Source organism: Prosopis cineraria, unplaced genomic scaffold, assembly GCF_029017545.1.
Source record: "Prosopis cineraria cultivar Desert tree isolate PC_DT_omini unplaced genomic scaffold, ASM2901754v1 PC7, whole genome shotgun sequence".
NCBI lineage: Eukaryota > Viridiplantae > Streptophyta > Magnoliopsida > Fabales > Fabaceae > Prosopis > Prosopis cineraria.
The window spans coordinates 31,915,243-31,932,023 of NW_026555338.1; the positions used below are offsets into that span (position 1 = coordinate 31,915,243).

General features: G+C 29.1%; 1 protein-coding gene and 1 long non-coding RNA gene across 2 annotated transcripts in view; one reads left to right on the plus strand and one right to left on the minus strand.

The window, feature by feature from the left end:
• LOC129315564 (glycolate oxidase 1) overlaps nucleotides 1-16,781 on the plus strand; it is a 73,284-nt gene that overhangs the window by 462 nt on the left and 56,041 nt on the right. The window lies entirely within an intron of this gene.
• On the minus strand, nucleotides 11,059-14,355 carry LOC129315574 (uncharacterized). Its single transcript, XR_008594528.1, has 2 exons — nucleotides 13,969-14,355; nucleotides 11,059-13,782 (listed from the first exon to the last, which is right to left on the minus strand). It is a non-coding gene; the product is annotated as an uncharacterized LOC129315574 (long non-coding RNA).

Consider the following 16,781-nt stretch of genomic DNA (forward strand, 5'->3'; position numbering starts at 1 on the left):
TTCATTTAAGAGCTCAATGTTATTAATGAGAGTTAAAGGAAGATAAGAAACTTTATGGATACTTTTACATGAGTTAAGGATAAATCTTGAATATTAGAAATGATAAAGTGTTAGTGAAAAATAGCTCAAAAATGGATATTGATATTTTGCATGGTAAATGCTTATAGAGTAACTACCATTGGCACCATTCAAGCTTCAGCTTTGGGAGTGAGTAATTGAGGGGTAAAACCTTTGACCTCTCAAAAGTTTAAGGTAACTGGGGAAATTTTATCTTATGCTTTTGTGTGTCTATTAGTTTATGAATTTATAATTTATCATTGAAATGTGTAAATTAAAAAGAAATGCAAGTGTGGCTTGATTTGTTAGAAAATTCACTAGATCATAGTGTGAGTTTTATGCCTTGTGATGTAAAATTTTCTTAGAGAATAATATCGATGGATTTTCATATTATGTTTATTGGGAGTTTAATGATTTTGCGAATTGAGAAGTAACATGAATCTTTATTCATGAGAAGTTCAATAATATTTAAAATAGTAGAGTTCAATGATTTTAAAAGTGTGAAGTACAATGATTGTGAAATTGGAGTTCAATGACTTATTTGGTTTGAAGTCCCATGAAAATGTGTTTAAGAAGTCCAATGATTTGTGTAATGATAAAGTTTAATGAAAATTGATAATGTGAAGTTCTATGAATTGTATATTTCTGAATTATGGCATAAATGTGCATTGCATGATCTGAGAGGTGGGAGTTTGCCTAGGAAGAGGAGTAGATGATAAAATCCACGTGGTAAGGCCCATCTGTGAGGTGGTTTGCTGGATTGATTATATCTATATTGTCCTACTTGTTTAACGAGGGACAGTCCCACTAGTTCAATAAGGGATTTGAATATAGTTAGCTATCCACCAGTTCAATAAAGAGGCTAGTTTAGGGTGTATGACACCCCATAGTGTAAGAAATAGGAGAAACCGTATTTCATAAGTGAGTTAGGTGCACCATGGCTGGGTAATCCCCTCACAAGTGTTTAGGTTAGAAAATTCATGAAATATAGACTATCACATTGAGTTATAGCTTACGATTTTATGCCAGAGGAATAAGGAGGATATAAGGGAGGTGTGATCATGCATATAGTGAGTTAGGGCACCTGTTGTCTATATTGTGTCCCTAATGATAATATCAGGAGTTGAGACTTAATTTTTTCCAATATATTTGTCAATGATTTATGTGACCAACTCTCTTTATATAAAAAGTGCTAAAAAGCATTATTTTTCAAGTAAATGTTATTATGTGAGTGAAATTATGAATATCTATTTTCAAATGTTTTACATGGGCTTAAGTGTAACATCCTAAGTTTTATTTAGCCTTAGATTGTTGATAGGCACCATAGAGAGCATAGAATTAAGTATTGGATCTAAAATAGCAACACAGTAATATATATATATATATATATATGTATGTATCTATATATGTAAATTAATAACTAAAGTAATTAAATTTAATAAATGTTTGAAACTAACTTATATATATATATATATAATATTAAAAGTCAGATAATTTTGTTAAGTTTTAAAAGATATTGGATCATTCTAAAATTATCTTTAAAGATATTATAAAGATAATAATAATTAATGAAAAAAAATTAGTTTAAGTTTATAAATTTAGGAGTCTAAAATATAACAAAACCCTACCCCTACCTTCATTTAGTTTTATTCACTTTTCTCTGAACACAGCCGCCTACTGTTTTCCAATAGCCCTCGCAGGTATCCTTCCTTGTCTTTCCTCCCATCTCTCTTTCATTTTCCTCCTCTTGTGCCTTATATAATAAATCTATGCTTACACACACAGTATGCATAGAGTCAGAAAACGGGCGGGCTCGGCCTATATGGGCTCGGCCCTTATAGGCCTAAGCTCGAAAGCTCAATTACCCCAATTTCACCCAAAAGTTGAGGCCCGGCCCTTATTCAAAGGGCTTAGGGCCGAGCCCATAAGCCCATTTACAGAAAAAATAAAATAAAATAAAATTTAACATTTTAATTTACTTAGAGTATTTTAAAATTCAAGATACATTAAACTAAAGTCTCACATAATTTAAAAAATAAACTCAAGATTTAGAAGTCTAAATAAGATAAAGACAAAAGTCATCGTCAATGCTAATTAAGATCTCCTTATCATCATTCACAAATAAAATGTTATTTCTAATTCTGTCACAGGTCTGAGAGTGAGAGACCGAGTATGAGTGTGCTGCATAAGATTTCTTTGGAGGTTGAAAGTCCAACCCCAATTCGGCCATTCCCCAAAGTCTAACATAGAAGCAAAAAAAAAAAAAGTTAAACGGGCTTGACAGGCCGCCCGGGCCCGAGCTTTTTTTTTTAGGGCTTAAAAGGGCCAGACTTCAAAGCCCGGTTATCTTTAAAAATATCAAATTTTTAAGCTTATACCCTTATTAAAACGGGCTTAAATGAGTGGCCCACCAAGCTTGGCCCTTATTTTCAACTCTAAGCACGCGAACTGTTGGTCAAGTCATTGCTCCTCGTTTGTCCTTTTCTTCACAATAGCTATCACCGTGTATGCATATAATATATAATATAATAATTAGCTTCCTTTATGAAATTTTAATAATTACTCTATTTAAAAAATAATTTAGATTAACACTTAAAGATTTTATTTGAAAAACTTGTATAATTAGAGTTTAGTATGAACTCAGACTAATCTAACAAATTAATTAAATTGTAAAGGGATATGGGTCTTAAGAAATTTTTTTTTTGTGCATTACCAAACCAAAAAAATATAATAATAGTTTGTGAATTTGATATTTTCATATGTTACAAAGGAAAAGATTTTTGAACTGTGGATTCCAATAAAAAATATTTTTGAAATCAATGTTTCTATTCTTAGTGGAATTTAAAATATCAAATTAAAGGGTTTTATTATTCATTTTCCATAATACTTCCTTAATATTTCAACATAGAGAGCACTTATAATAAATACATAAGTTGGGGACTGATTAATTAGGTATATAACTCAGGAAATGTTTAGAGAGAGACAAAATATTATCAACTTTTTGTCAGGTTTATAATAAATAACAAATAATTTGCACTTTATGAACCAGTACACATGTCTCGAAAGAATTTACAAAAAGATCATTTTCAAGCCTAAATTTTTGCATTATGTGTTTGTGTTGTCATTATTATATAATTAAGCTGTCCAACTACAATATGAGATTGGTGTAACTTTGCTCAGTGGTTCCAAAACACAATAGTCCCAATATATATATATATATATATATATGTAGCCTAAATTGTAACGTTCATCCTATATATAAAAACAAGTTAAATTGTTGCATTTTTGTCGAGTTCTGAATAGTTCAAAAAAAAAAAAAACTTACTCTAGTTTTTTTTAATAAGGACTTTATATAAAGTCCTAATTAGAGAAAGAAGTCACTCATAATAATTAGAAAGTAGTTAAAAGTAAATCAAATGATTTTTTTTAGCTAGGATTTTCTTGCATGGAGAAATTTTTGCAAGTTATGAGATTTACTATTTTTTTTTCTTTGGCTTGTTTGTTTTTTTCTAAAGAATGAGAAAGAATGAGGAGATTAGAAGTAAGATGTTGGCTGGGTAATTAGTGTGGATGCTGGAAAAAAAAATTACGATATTGAGGTTTTATTAAGGATACTAAACTTTGTGCGTGTCGAGTTGAGTTGTGGGTGATGCTTCCTTTGAATTGAGAGGTTTTTGTTGAAAGTTCATGGATTAAGAACAAGCTAATAATGTTTCAATTATAATAACCTTTTTGGGAATAGATGTATTGATTTTTTTAAGGAATCAATTAAATCGTAGTTGTAGACATTCTTCAAAGATTCTTATGATCTCCACTGAGAAATGAGTATAAGCATAAAAATAATTTTTATGAATTCCAAAGTTAATTATATATTTATCATGAAAGCAGTTTAAAGGGCAATCAAAAATATCTTTCAATAATCAAGCGATAATTGAGTTTTTCATGCAAAGGTTATAAACTATAAAATTTAAGTTTGTATTTCAAAATGTGTTGCCCCATGAATCACCTTAAGGAAAATAAAACATATACTATAATAAATCGTACTGCAATTAATGTGATAATATTATTTATAAATTATAGTTATAATGGTTGTTAATTAAGCAAATAATATTGTAACGTCTTCGATTTTAAACCAATTAATTAAGCTCGATTAGATTAATTAAATATATTAGCAAGGTGTGTGGCCAGAGAGGCCTAAAAGACATGTTTGATTTTAATTCCAGCCCTGGAAGCAGGTCCAAGAAAGAATCAAGTCACCCGAGAATGAAAAGAGGAAGAAAATTCGAAAAGGGAGGTTTTGTGCCATGCGTCGTGGCTTGTGAATCATGCCGTTGCGATGCATGTGTGGTAACACGCTTAGAGAGATTCTCTCTATACCATGGACCGTGGTGCATGGTTACTTTTTTATTGTAATAAGATCACGAAACTGATGCAACAGAGAAGAGAAACAAAGAAAAGGAATGAGAGAAATGAAAAGAGTAGTGCTAAGGCTTGAAGAATTTAAGTATTGAGAGTATTTTAAAGCTCATAAACATTAAGAGTAAACTTCCTACACTTAAATCCTCCTTCCTTCTTCCATTTTCTTAATATTGAAAGTTAGGGTTTGGTTGATAATGATGATTTTCAGTCCATTGAGGCTATAGGTCCGAACCCATTGACTTAAATAGAGTTAATGAGAGTAGATAGAGCTAATAAAACTTGGTATTTATGGAGTTATGATGATTGGTGGTTGAGGACCATTAAATATCCGAAAATGTAACACACCAAATTTTTTTTTAAAATAATTTAACTCAACCATAGTTGGGTTACAGCCACCCAACATATTTTTATATCAATAATTTTAATATAAAATATTTTATAATTGGCTTCAACTCACATAATATAACATTTTAGATAAATTTTTACCTCCTACTTGCCACTAAGCTAAATTACATTTATCCATCCTTATACTCCCAACAAGTAAACTAAATCACATTTGTCCATCCTTATACTCCCAACAAGTAAAATAAACAATTTAGTCAATTTTTAACACAAGCCAGTTATTTGGCCTCATAATCATGCCATTTTAATCAATCCAAAGTAAATCAAATATTAAAATTACAGTCATCCAAAGTATACTAAAAATAGAAATAGTTTGAAAGGCATGATTACATTTATATATTCATATAATTGATAATAAACAAAAAGCCCTAATATTGACAATATAACACATTATAAATCATAAATTAAATACTCAAAAGAGACAGTGGATCTATGCTACTAAGCCTCTGAGACTCCTCCATGTGTCACTCGTGGCTCTTCTCCTGAAAACTGTTAACCACATAATGAGACTCAAAAGTCCCAGTAACCAATACCAATTTATGATAGTGTATACAAACAGTTAAGTGTGTACTTACTAAGTAAGAATTAAAAATAATATATTTCCAACAAATATAAGAAATATTACAATACACACAAACAATCATCCTTATATCCCTCCATTAGCCTCGAGCCGTAGGCCTCACTCGGTGCTAAATTACCCGGCCAAAGGTAGATTAGCCCGAGCCCTTACAAGCCACCTATTGAGCTCCAATAGGGGCGTACCACATGGCACATAAATACAACAATAATAGCAAATCTCCCAACACCTCCCACAATAATCAAACAAATTCATAATAATATTCCACAATTATACAATATTACAAAATTTATAATTTTCTCAATAATCACCCAATTAACATGAAGTAACACTGATCACAAATTAAAAGTATGGTTACCTCGTGGCTTTTTCAATAAATTATTCTTTATAATTTCTCTCCCACCACAATCTTCACCAATAATACAATCTACAAATAACATATTATTTATAAATATTAGTTTCAATTTTTGAAACTAATAAAATAACTCTAATAATAGAATTAAAAATATAACATAATTTCTAATCTCAATCTTAATACAAATCTAGAGTCAATACTATTAAGTAAAATTTTTAACTCCTCTTTTAATTATCAATAAACATTAATAATCTAAAAATCAACTTCTAAACTAATTTCTATTATCAAATTTTTTTTTATTTTATAAATTCGTACCTAAAATACTCAAAAATTAAAAATTGAGTCTTTAGCTTAGAATCATAATCTTATAGCCATAATAATTCATTTCTCATCCCAAATAATTATCTAAACCTCAATAAATCAACATATATTTTCAGATCTAGTTTAAAATTTGATCCATAAGCCACAAATTCAAAGATCACCAATAAATTTATACTCTAGAATATTTATTATACTACTAACAACCTCAAAAACCATATTTATTCAACATAAATTCATCCCTCTTCCAGATTTTAAATTTTCTACCACTACAAAATCAGAAACCAAAGAGGAAAGATGACTAAGAAAATTTTTTAAAACACTTACTTAGTCTTGAAAAGCTTAAAATCACACCCTAAATATCCTATTAAAAACTCTTACCTTAAAAACTCAGATTTCCCACACCGGTGACTCATGCTCACTCTGCCTCAGCTCGTGCATGAAGGAAAGAATGAAGAAATAAAGAAAACGGGTGAGTTTTTATAAAAATTTAGTGGGTCTCACATCTTTTTTTTTATTTCTTCTTTCCTCTCTCTCCTTTTTTTTATTATTATATATATAATTATTGCACCGAAAGCGCTCACGTTTTCTTCCTTCTTTCCTTCCTCTTTCTCATACCTTTTCTCTTTCTTTCTTTTTATAATAATAATAATAATTTAATAATATTTTATTTATTTATTTTTTAATTAATTAATTTTTTATTTTAATTTAGAATTATATCCTAAATTAAATTTAATAATTATTTTCTACTAATTTACTTACCTCTAAATATTTTTTAAAATTTCTATTAACCCAAATTAACTATTAAAATTTAGATTGGGATGTTACAAAAAATACCTAATAAATATGTTAGTTGGGATAATTTGGTCCCATTAATGATCATTAAAGAGCTCAATGATGTTAATGAGGATTAAAGGAAGCTAAGAAACCTTATGGGTATTTTTATATGAGTATAGAATGAATCTTGAGCAAGAAGTGTTAAGTTACTAGTAAAAATTAACTCAACTATGGATATTGATGAATCATACTTTGAATGTTTGTAGAGCAACCTTATTGGCACCCTTCAAGCTTCTTGAAAGCCTTGGGAGTGAGTAATTGAGGGGTAAAACTTTTAACTTCTCAAAAATTTGAGGTAACGAGAGAGTTCGATGAATATGAGGAGTTCAATTTGAATTATATGTGTTAATGTGATTTTATGTATGAGATGTGTATGATGATATGATTGTGCATGCTTGACATTGAGTAATTGCATACCTCAAAAGATTGCATATCTATGCATTGCATGATCATAAAAGGTGGGAGTTCACCCAGGAAGAGGAGTAAAGAATTAAATCCACTGGTAAGGCTCCCATCCAAGTTGATGGCTTGCCCGAATTGTTTATATATATTGTGTCCCATTTGTTCAATGAGAGACTGTCCTACTGGTTTAACGAGGGACTCGAACCTAGCTAGATATTCACTGGTTCAATGAGGAAGCTAGTTTAGGAAAAATGATACCTCATAGTGTGAGAAAATAGGGAAAACCATATTTCACGAGTGGGTAATCCTCTCACAAGTGTTTAGGCTAGGGAAGTCCTGAATTATAGACTATCACAGTGTACTATAACCCACAATTTCATGTCAGAGAAATAATAATAATATAAGGAAGGTGTGATCATACATGATTGTCTGTATTGTGATCCTAATGATGAATTATGAATTGAGTTTTAATTCCTTTTGAGTATATGTCAATTTATTGTGTGATAAACTCCCTCTTCTATATAAAAGTTGTTAAAAAGCATTATTTCACGAGTATGTGCTATACCTAGAAATATGAATTTATGCTATTGAATGTTTTATATGGTTTAGAAATTGATTGTACTTGCCACTTATATTTAAATTAATTGATATGCATTAGTATAAGTTAGTTGAACCCTAGTTACTGAGTGATTGTACTCACCACATTATCTCAATACTACAAGAAATAGCTCAAGAGGACCAGATAGAGGAAAACAATCAGAGGCTTAGGACTACAATCCTATTAATAGGCCTATTTATTTTGAGTCTTTATGTGTATATGACAATTAAAATTGCCAACTAAGAATAATCCATTTTAGTTCTTACTTGCATTATATGTTTTGCGAGTTGTAAGTGTATTTTGAGTCATAAAGAGTAAATTTATGAAATGTGATATTTTTTATAAGATTAAAATACTAATGTAAGTAAGAGTGGGGCATATTATGTGATGTTTATGAAATATTTGATGAAATGGGTGATTTTTAGCTCCCCCTTCTATTTTTAAAAATTAAGGGGTTGAGTGTCAAAAATGTAATTTGTAAGTGTTTTGCATGATGTAATACATTGCACAGGTTAGTTTTGGTATATTGCATGTGGTTGAAATGATATTTGTGGCTCTTGGCTTTTGGGAAATGATTTAGACATTTAATTTTGTGGAAATTGTTGAAAAGTGTAAGTTTTGAAAAGAATGTCCAAATTTTGAATGTGTAATAATTTGGTTATGAAACTAAATCCAATAGTTAAAGCTGAGAAAGAGCTTTTCATAGACAGCTAATTTGCGTTAATCAGACGTTAGACAAAAGAATGGGGCATGTCAAAAGTTGCCTAAAAAGCTATCAAATTGATAACAGAAGTTTGTTGTCATGAAACATACAATGTGCATGGCACAGAGGTGAATAAACCACGGTGTATGTTCAATAAGCTGCAGCGCATGCCTAAATCACTTTTTTTCTAATTCTTTTGCAAATGCACTAATTTTTGAAATGATATCATGCTTTCGCATAATTGTAATCTCTGATTTGTTCTTTTAAAGATCTTTGGCTATGGTTTTTAGTTTTAAAAACTTGGGATCCCAACTTTACTATTGATTTACAAACTTGATAAACTTGTTTTTTTTTATCTTAATCGAATCTCTTAATTAATTGAGATTGGGAGTTAATCATAGTTTTAAGAAGGAGGATATTACAAATATAATCCATGTTTTACTATCATTTATCAATCATATGTACAAGCATTATAAATAATACAATGATTATTAGGAAAAGATTAGGTGTACAATGGAAGATAAATTCATTAATATTATGTCATTAATTTGCAGCCCATAATTTTTGTTGCTTAGACTTGAGACACATAACTACATCAATATTTTTTATTGGTGTTCAAGTCATGATCAACTTTTACATATAAATAATAGAATAATAATTTTTTATTCCTTATGCATTTGAGGAGTATAAACAAAAGCTTGTTCTATATATGCTCACACAAGCTATTTCTATTTGTTACCCTTTGTTAAAAAATATAAGGTATTTTTAACTGAATCTAACCCCCAATAAAGTAGTTACTTGTCTTTAAACCAATCCTATTTTTTCATATTACCTCTATTTAATAAAATATTTTATTCTAAAATAAATATAAAGAGATTTATTTAATAGAGAAACTTTGAAAAAAAAGGAAAAGATTACATTTTAAAAGATTAAAAATGCCTTATATTTTTGAACATCTAACCCCTTAAAAAATGCCTTATATTTTTTAATGCAAGGAGTATATAAAAAATTCTTTGTATATCTAACACCTATGATTTTACTAAAAATATTATATTCATCATCAATTTTTTGTATAAAATCCTACTAGATCTCTCACAATATAAAAATTTTATTATTTTTATACCTTATTTAAATTTTTAAAATTTATAAATTAGACCCCAATCACATTTTTTAATGATAGGTCCTACACACCACTTTTTTAAACCATACTACTTCAATTTTTTAAAAATTAAGTTTATTAAAATATTACATTCCCTCCATTACTCTTAGAGCATCAATTCATATCAAATTTAAAATATTTGAACATATAAAAAAATTTATAGTCAAACTTGACTCTTAATACCTTTAACTTTTAAGTTTATTTAGATTGGTTTAACTACCCCAAATTATTAAAATTATTTTATTTTATTTTTCTCTTTATTGAATCTATATACACTGCATCTTTGAATTTTTTTTTGGCCAATTTATATATATAATTTTTTTAAAATCTACAAAATAAATACATTTAAATAATAAAAAATTAATTTTTTGGTAATTTAAATGATTTTTGGACAATATTTATATTTAAATAGGGATATTTTATTCTACACACATAACTTAACAGTCAACTAATAATTAGGTAGATGAAAATAAAATTTTAAAAATAAAAGAAGGGCTTGTATTTTATTTTTATAACTATCTATATTAAAAAATGTTCATATAAGTTTCAAAAAATAGAGGAGAGACATCATTAATTAAGATAAAAATGGATAAAATATTTTTTTCATTTTCAAGTATAAATTTCGTATCAACAATTTAAATTTTGTAGATCCTACATGTACCTCTTTTACTACAATGATTACATTATTCTTTTCCCTTTTTATTTACCATATCATATTACAAAAATTAACAAATAAAAATTAGAAAAACAGAAAGAGAACGTTAGATACTCCGGAACAATGTTTTAAAAAAAATGAAAAAAAGTCGGATCGTATGTTTACAGATAAGAAAAAATCAGGGAAAAATATTTACTATATCATATTAAAAATTTAATAAATAAACATAAAAAAAGAAAGAAAGAGACCGTTATATACTCCGTAACAAAATTTTAAAAAAATGAAACATCTGACTGTGTTTACAGACAAAAAAAAAATCAGGGAAAAAGTGGGACCATTTTTTATAAATTTCTGTTCGTTCAAGCATTCCAAATTTATATAGATATGGATTCACCTTTAGATCTACCATATTGATTTTAAATTTATAATATTGACTATTAACGAAATAAATATAAGTATTAATATTAAAATACGCTAAAAATATAATGACTAATAGTTTTATATATATATATATATATATAGACCTGCACCGCTGTGTGCTTCTTTCGTTTGACGCCAAGATTACAACGAGAAATCTTCCAATCTTCAAATATAAATAGAACACAACTTCATTTAATTATTTCAATAAAATTACAATTCACACCAATGAATAATTAATAATTTCAAAGCTAAAGAAACCAATAAAACGACGTCACCCCAATGGCGTCTCTTATTTCTATTGTATTTCAAGTTCAACCCCACGATGACTATTCAACAATTTATATAAACTCTCATATCACACATTACATCCACTGATATATATGACACGTAGTCCTGGCAGATCAATTTTCATGAACAAGAATTCCTTAGCTTTTGTAGATAAGTCCAAGTCCTCACTTGATTAGAAGCTCCAACTGATCATAGCAGCCAGAGCCAGCAAACGATATTCAGGTCAACAATAAATAAAAAAGATAAATTAAATTTTATTATCAATAAATAATTGAGAAAGAAAAAAATAGTCACTCATATATTTGCAAATGACAATAACACGGTAGCAAGGTGAGGAGATATTAGCCTTAATTAGATGCGAAGCCACCTGTGCCATCTTGCCACAAAGAGTATGGTTGTCACATAAATAGTCTGCCATCTTGTTTAAGAAATTGAGGTAGACATGCCTCCCGGAGCGAATAACTAGCAATGAGCCAAAGATTATCCAAAATCCAGTAGCAAATCCCACACCCAAGCTCTCATAGAATCCTTTTGTGAAAGGGAAAACTTCATCAACAACAAGATCACCTTGTGGTCCATTCCACAGTAGATGTTCTTTAGAAGAGCAAAGCTTGTTTAGTGGTCTTTCACAAAAGTAAAGATTTCCTTCATAGCTAGAAGTGTCCAAACTTTGCAATTGTGTTTCGATAGGAATTTTTGTTGACAAGTTGTTATTTGATAAATTCATAATGTTTAGAAAAGATATTTTAGCAAGACTTGAAATAATTTTCCTAGAAAAATGATTTCTTGATAGATCTAAAATTTCTAATAATTTTAATCATCCAATCTCTAAAATGATTTCTCCACTCAAATTATTTGCTGATAAATTCAAGGCTTTCAATTCCATCAATTTCTCAATTCCTGCTGGCATATCCCCCACTAGTTGATCGTGGGAGAGATCAATGACGTTTAGAAGTCCATAGCCATCCTTGTACTGCATTTCTCTTCCTTTCCACATCATAGGAAATAACAAATCATATGAGTATTTTCTTGCAGGTTCTCCATTCTTGAAAATTTTGATAATAGTCATGGAGTAGTTGAAGACATGTTTTTCAATCATTGCCTCTGGCTTGTCTAAGCAACATGGTATAGGTCCTGTAAACTTATTAAAAGAGAGATCCATTACTATGACATTTGTTAAATGACAAAGACGAAATGGCAAGTTTCCATCCAGTTTGTTCATTCATAATCTAAGAATCTCCAAACTTTTAAGATTCTTCCTTATCCGTGAATATGGTATTGGCCTTGATAAGTCATTTCCTCCCAAATCTAACAATGTCAATTCAGTTGCATTTTCCAAGGGCGAAGCTCACCACTAAAGCGTTTGTTTCGTAAAATCAATTGTCAAATTTGACTCCAGGAAATTATAGAATGAGGAATCCTTCTAGAGAGTTGGTTATTAGATAAATCAACAATCTTTAATGATCTGAAATCACTCCAACAATCAAGAAGTTTCCCTGATAATTTATTACTGGAGAGATTTAATGCTACCAAGTTTTCAACAATTGAAGAACTTGTCCCCTCGCCACATGTAGGAGAAAAATTGGAAATTTGATTTCCTAAAATATCTACAAATCCTCCATCTAATAGGTATAGTGGAACTAAACCTTCAATTTGATTGTGAGCCGACGATATTCTTGAAACAACAAATTCAAGTGACAAATCTGGAATTGTACCTTTGAGATTGCTAGATTCTATCAAGAGAGATATGGCTCCCTTTACAAGTCTCCAAAACCACTCTGGTACATAATCATTAATTTCAACATGAGAAATAAATAAAGCTCGTAAATTCTTTTCACTGCGAAGCCAAATAGGGAATCTGGGACCAACTTATAGTGCAATAACCTTATGTTTTGTAATTGAAAAGGAGGAATCAAATTGTTGTTGAATTTAAGGGTCAACAAGTTATAAGACAGTTCTAATGATTGTAACTTGGTGAGATTATCAAAATAGACTTCACTGATTGTTCCATTTAGCTTATTATCCCAAAGGTAGAGATCTACTAAAGAACTTTTTGTTTTTTCCAAAATCATCTGGAAGGGGACCACCTAAATGATTGTCAGAAAGATCAAGTTTTGCAAGATTGGAGCTTAGATTAAACAGCTAAGGGCATATTGATGATGTGAACTTGTTGTCATTGAGATCAAGAGTTACAAGAGATGTAGAAACATTCAAATGGGATGGAGGAGTTGATGGAATATTAATATCTATCAAGCTACAGTTGGATAGCCATAGCTCTTTCAGGTTTGGAAGCTTCCCAATAATGGGCAACAAGTTGTTAGAGTAATTCAGATTAGACACCCAACTTAAATCAAGTGAAGTTAAAGACTGAACATTGGAAAGCTATTCAATACTAGCTAGACTCTTGTCATCAATTTTCAAATCATCATTATAGCTAATCCAAAGTATCTCCAAGCTTCAAAGATTACCAAGTTGGTAAGGAATATTGCCAACTAAATCGTTCCCTTGCAGATTGAGCTCTTGCAAACTTGAAAGGTTCCCAAGTTGAAAAGGAATGCTACCAACTAAATTGTTGCTGGAAAGATTTAGAACCTGCAAGTTTTAAAGCTTGCCAAGTTTAATTGGTATTTCTCCACCAAAAGAAAAAACAAAGATTGAGATATCTTAATTTGGTGAGAGAATCAAGAAATTTGAAAATTTCACTCCTATTGAAATAATTGAAACTGAGATTCAAATAATTCAAGTATGGCAACTCCATCAATGATGAGCTAAGCTCACCTCTTAAAGGTTGGAAACCTTCCTCATAGTCATAACCGTGAAGATCAAGCATTTGAATGTGGCTAGATTGACGATGACAAAGGACACCACTCCAATGGCAACAATCTAAAGAAGAGCCCTATGAAAACAAACGGCCATAGTGGTCGATGAAGGCATGCTTGATGTTGAGAAGAGTTTATCTCTCCTCCTCGATGCAGCTCGCATTATTTGCATTTCCAATTTTCAAATGCAGCATTACTATTATTATTGCTTTCAAGAGAAAATTTAGATTAATCGAACTCATTGCTATTCTTGCATCATCTAACTCAAGCAATAGTGGCTAGAGAGATGACCCAACCAGCTCAAGGTGTTTTTCTTATTTATAAACCTCTGGAGACACTGATTAAATCTTAGGACAGAGCGTAGTATTCTAGTCAAAACTATATATATATATATATATATATAATTGATATTTTAAATCTTATTCAGATAAAAAATGATCACAAAAGTGATTGAAGTTAGCGTGTACCCACATTACACACCCTTTCCTTCGTTATATCCATTAGTTTAAGAAAATCATGGAATCCTATTTATCTGGACCCATGTATGAAGAAAGATAAAGCGATGAGTTGATACATTTAACGTGATTAATTACCTAACAATCTTTTTTTCATATGTAATCAACTCTAGTCTACATTAAGTGCCGCACCTTTCTAAAAACACGATCATTCAAAAATTTCAAAAACATTTTAAAATAAACTAAAGAACAATGAACTTATGATAGGTGACTGAGTGGACAAAATTAAAGGTTACCACTAGCTAGCATTTTAAAAGAAAATATAAAAAAATAGGTCCACCATCACATGAAACACACACTCGAAAAATAACCTTTGAACCAATACCTAGATGAAATATATTATTGTTTCATTGAGATCCTTCGCCAAACAAAACCTATGTCTTAAATAAGTTTTCAAAATATTATATTGACTAGAAAACTAGATTTCACATAATTTAAATTCTCTAAAATTGATGTTCATAAATTTATGTGAAGATTGTCTTTCTAAGAAAGAGAGAAGATTTTATGTTTTATGAAAAATAATAAAATGAAAGGAAATAAAAAAAAAACTCCCCACAAATTTATGATCATATTTAGAGGATTTAAATCCATTTCTCATGCTGATTGGAAATTATATTTGAATATGGACGTCCATCATGGATTTCCTATTTTAATTCATTCTTCTATACCAAACCAGGTAGCATAATATTTTTCCCCATTTTCCCATTCCATTACTAAGCCATATATTCAAAGAAACTAATATATTGCTTTTAAATAAGCAATTTTCCTTTTAAAAGACTTATCACGTACAAAAGCCAACATTATAGCTTGCATACATACTACCTTCATATTAATTTAAGAAAATTATATGAAGAAGGAAGGGAGAAAACGATGAATAAATGCACACCTCTTATGATTAATTGACTAATAATCTTTCTTCATAGTTAACTCTAGAATAGATCAAGTGTCACCTTTCTTATATGATCTTATAAAATTTCAAAAATGTTTTCTTAAAAAATAAAACCAATTTATGATATTTTGCCGAATGATGGGAGGAATGAACATTGAACAGGATCAAAATTCAAAAGTTGCCACAATTATTGAAAAGAAGGAAATATAAAAATTAAAGTGGATCCACCATTAAGTGATGCGTGCGTAACGCCTTTGGAATTAAATAATTTTCCTTTAGCTCGGTTATTGCATGTCTGCAAGTCAAGGTCTCCCATTAATACAATGTATGGGATAAATAAATATGAAAAATAACATATAAAACCTATATCTAGTGGGAAGTGCTATAGTGGCATATAAAATAATCCATCCATTTTATATACAAGAGAAAAAAATTATAAATTTAAAAAAGTTGATTAATTATAATAATTATATTTAAAAATAAAAAATAGACTAAAATGCCTTATGGTAATCAACATAAACATACATTAATTATTTCTCATTAATGTAAATTATGAAAGATAATTTAAAAAATATGTAATAAATGCTTATTGGAATGGATAATTTTGCTTATAAAATAATACAAGTCAAAAGTGATAGTTTTCTCTAACAATTAAAAATAGATGGAGTAATACTTCTTTCCTTCAATTTTAAATATAAACAAATTTTGATCAATTTATATTGTTTAAAAGACGTTATTAAGTATAATATTTATGTCTAAATTTAAAAGTTTTTATTTTATAAGGGGCAATTTGAAAAAAAATATAATAAATTTTTCTTAATTTTTATAGTTTTACTTTTAAAAAATTAAGGAAAATGACAAAAATATCTTTTAAATATGTAACTAACAATTAGGTCTTACAAGATATCATAATTCTTTTCAAGTCCTTAAGAACCTTTCTAACATTAAATAATTTTACTAAAATACTCCCTATTTAAAATAAATAAAAAAATAAAAAAGTAACAGTTTAGCTCTAAAAAAAGTTGCGATCGGTTATTAATTTAGTTTAAATAATGACTATTATTATTATTTTGGTAACGACTAAAATGAAAAAAACAATAATAAATTTCCTTGCGCAAATTTTTGATTCACTCAAACTAACTGTTATAAATATCTGCGACTATTTTAGTTTAATCAATTATTACTTTTCTTCTGACAATCACTAAAATAGAACAAATAATTATAACTTTTTCAACATGCTCTTGTCATTGTTCTTCCAAATAATGTATATATGTCGTCAAACTTCTCATAATTTTATTATTTTTATTAATTAACATGGCTTCAATTTGTTGTATTGTTTTTGCACCTACAGCACTACAAGGATCGTTA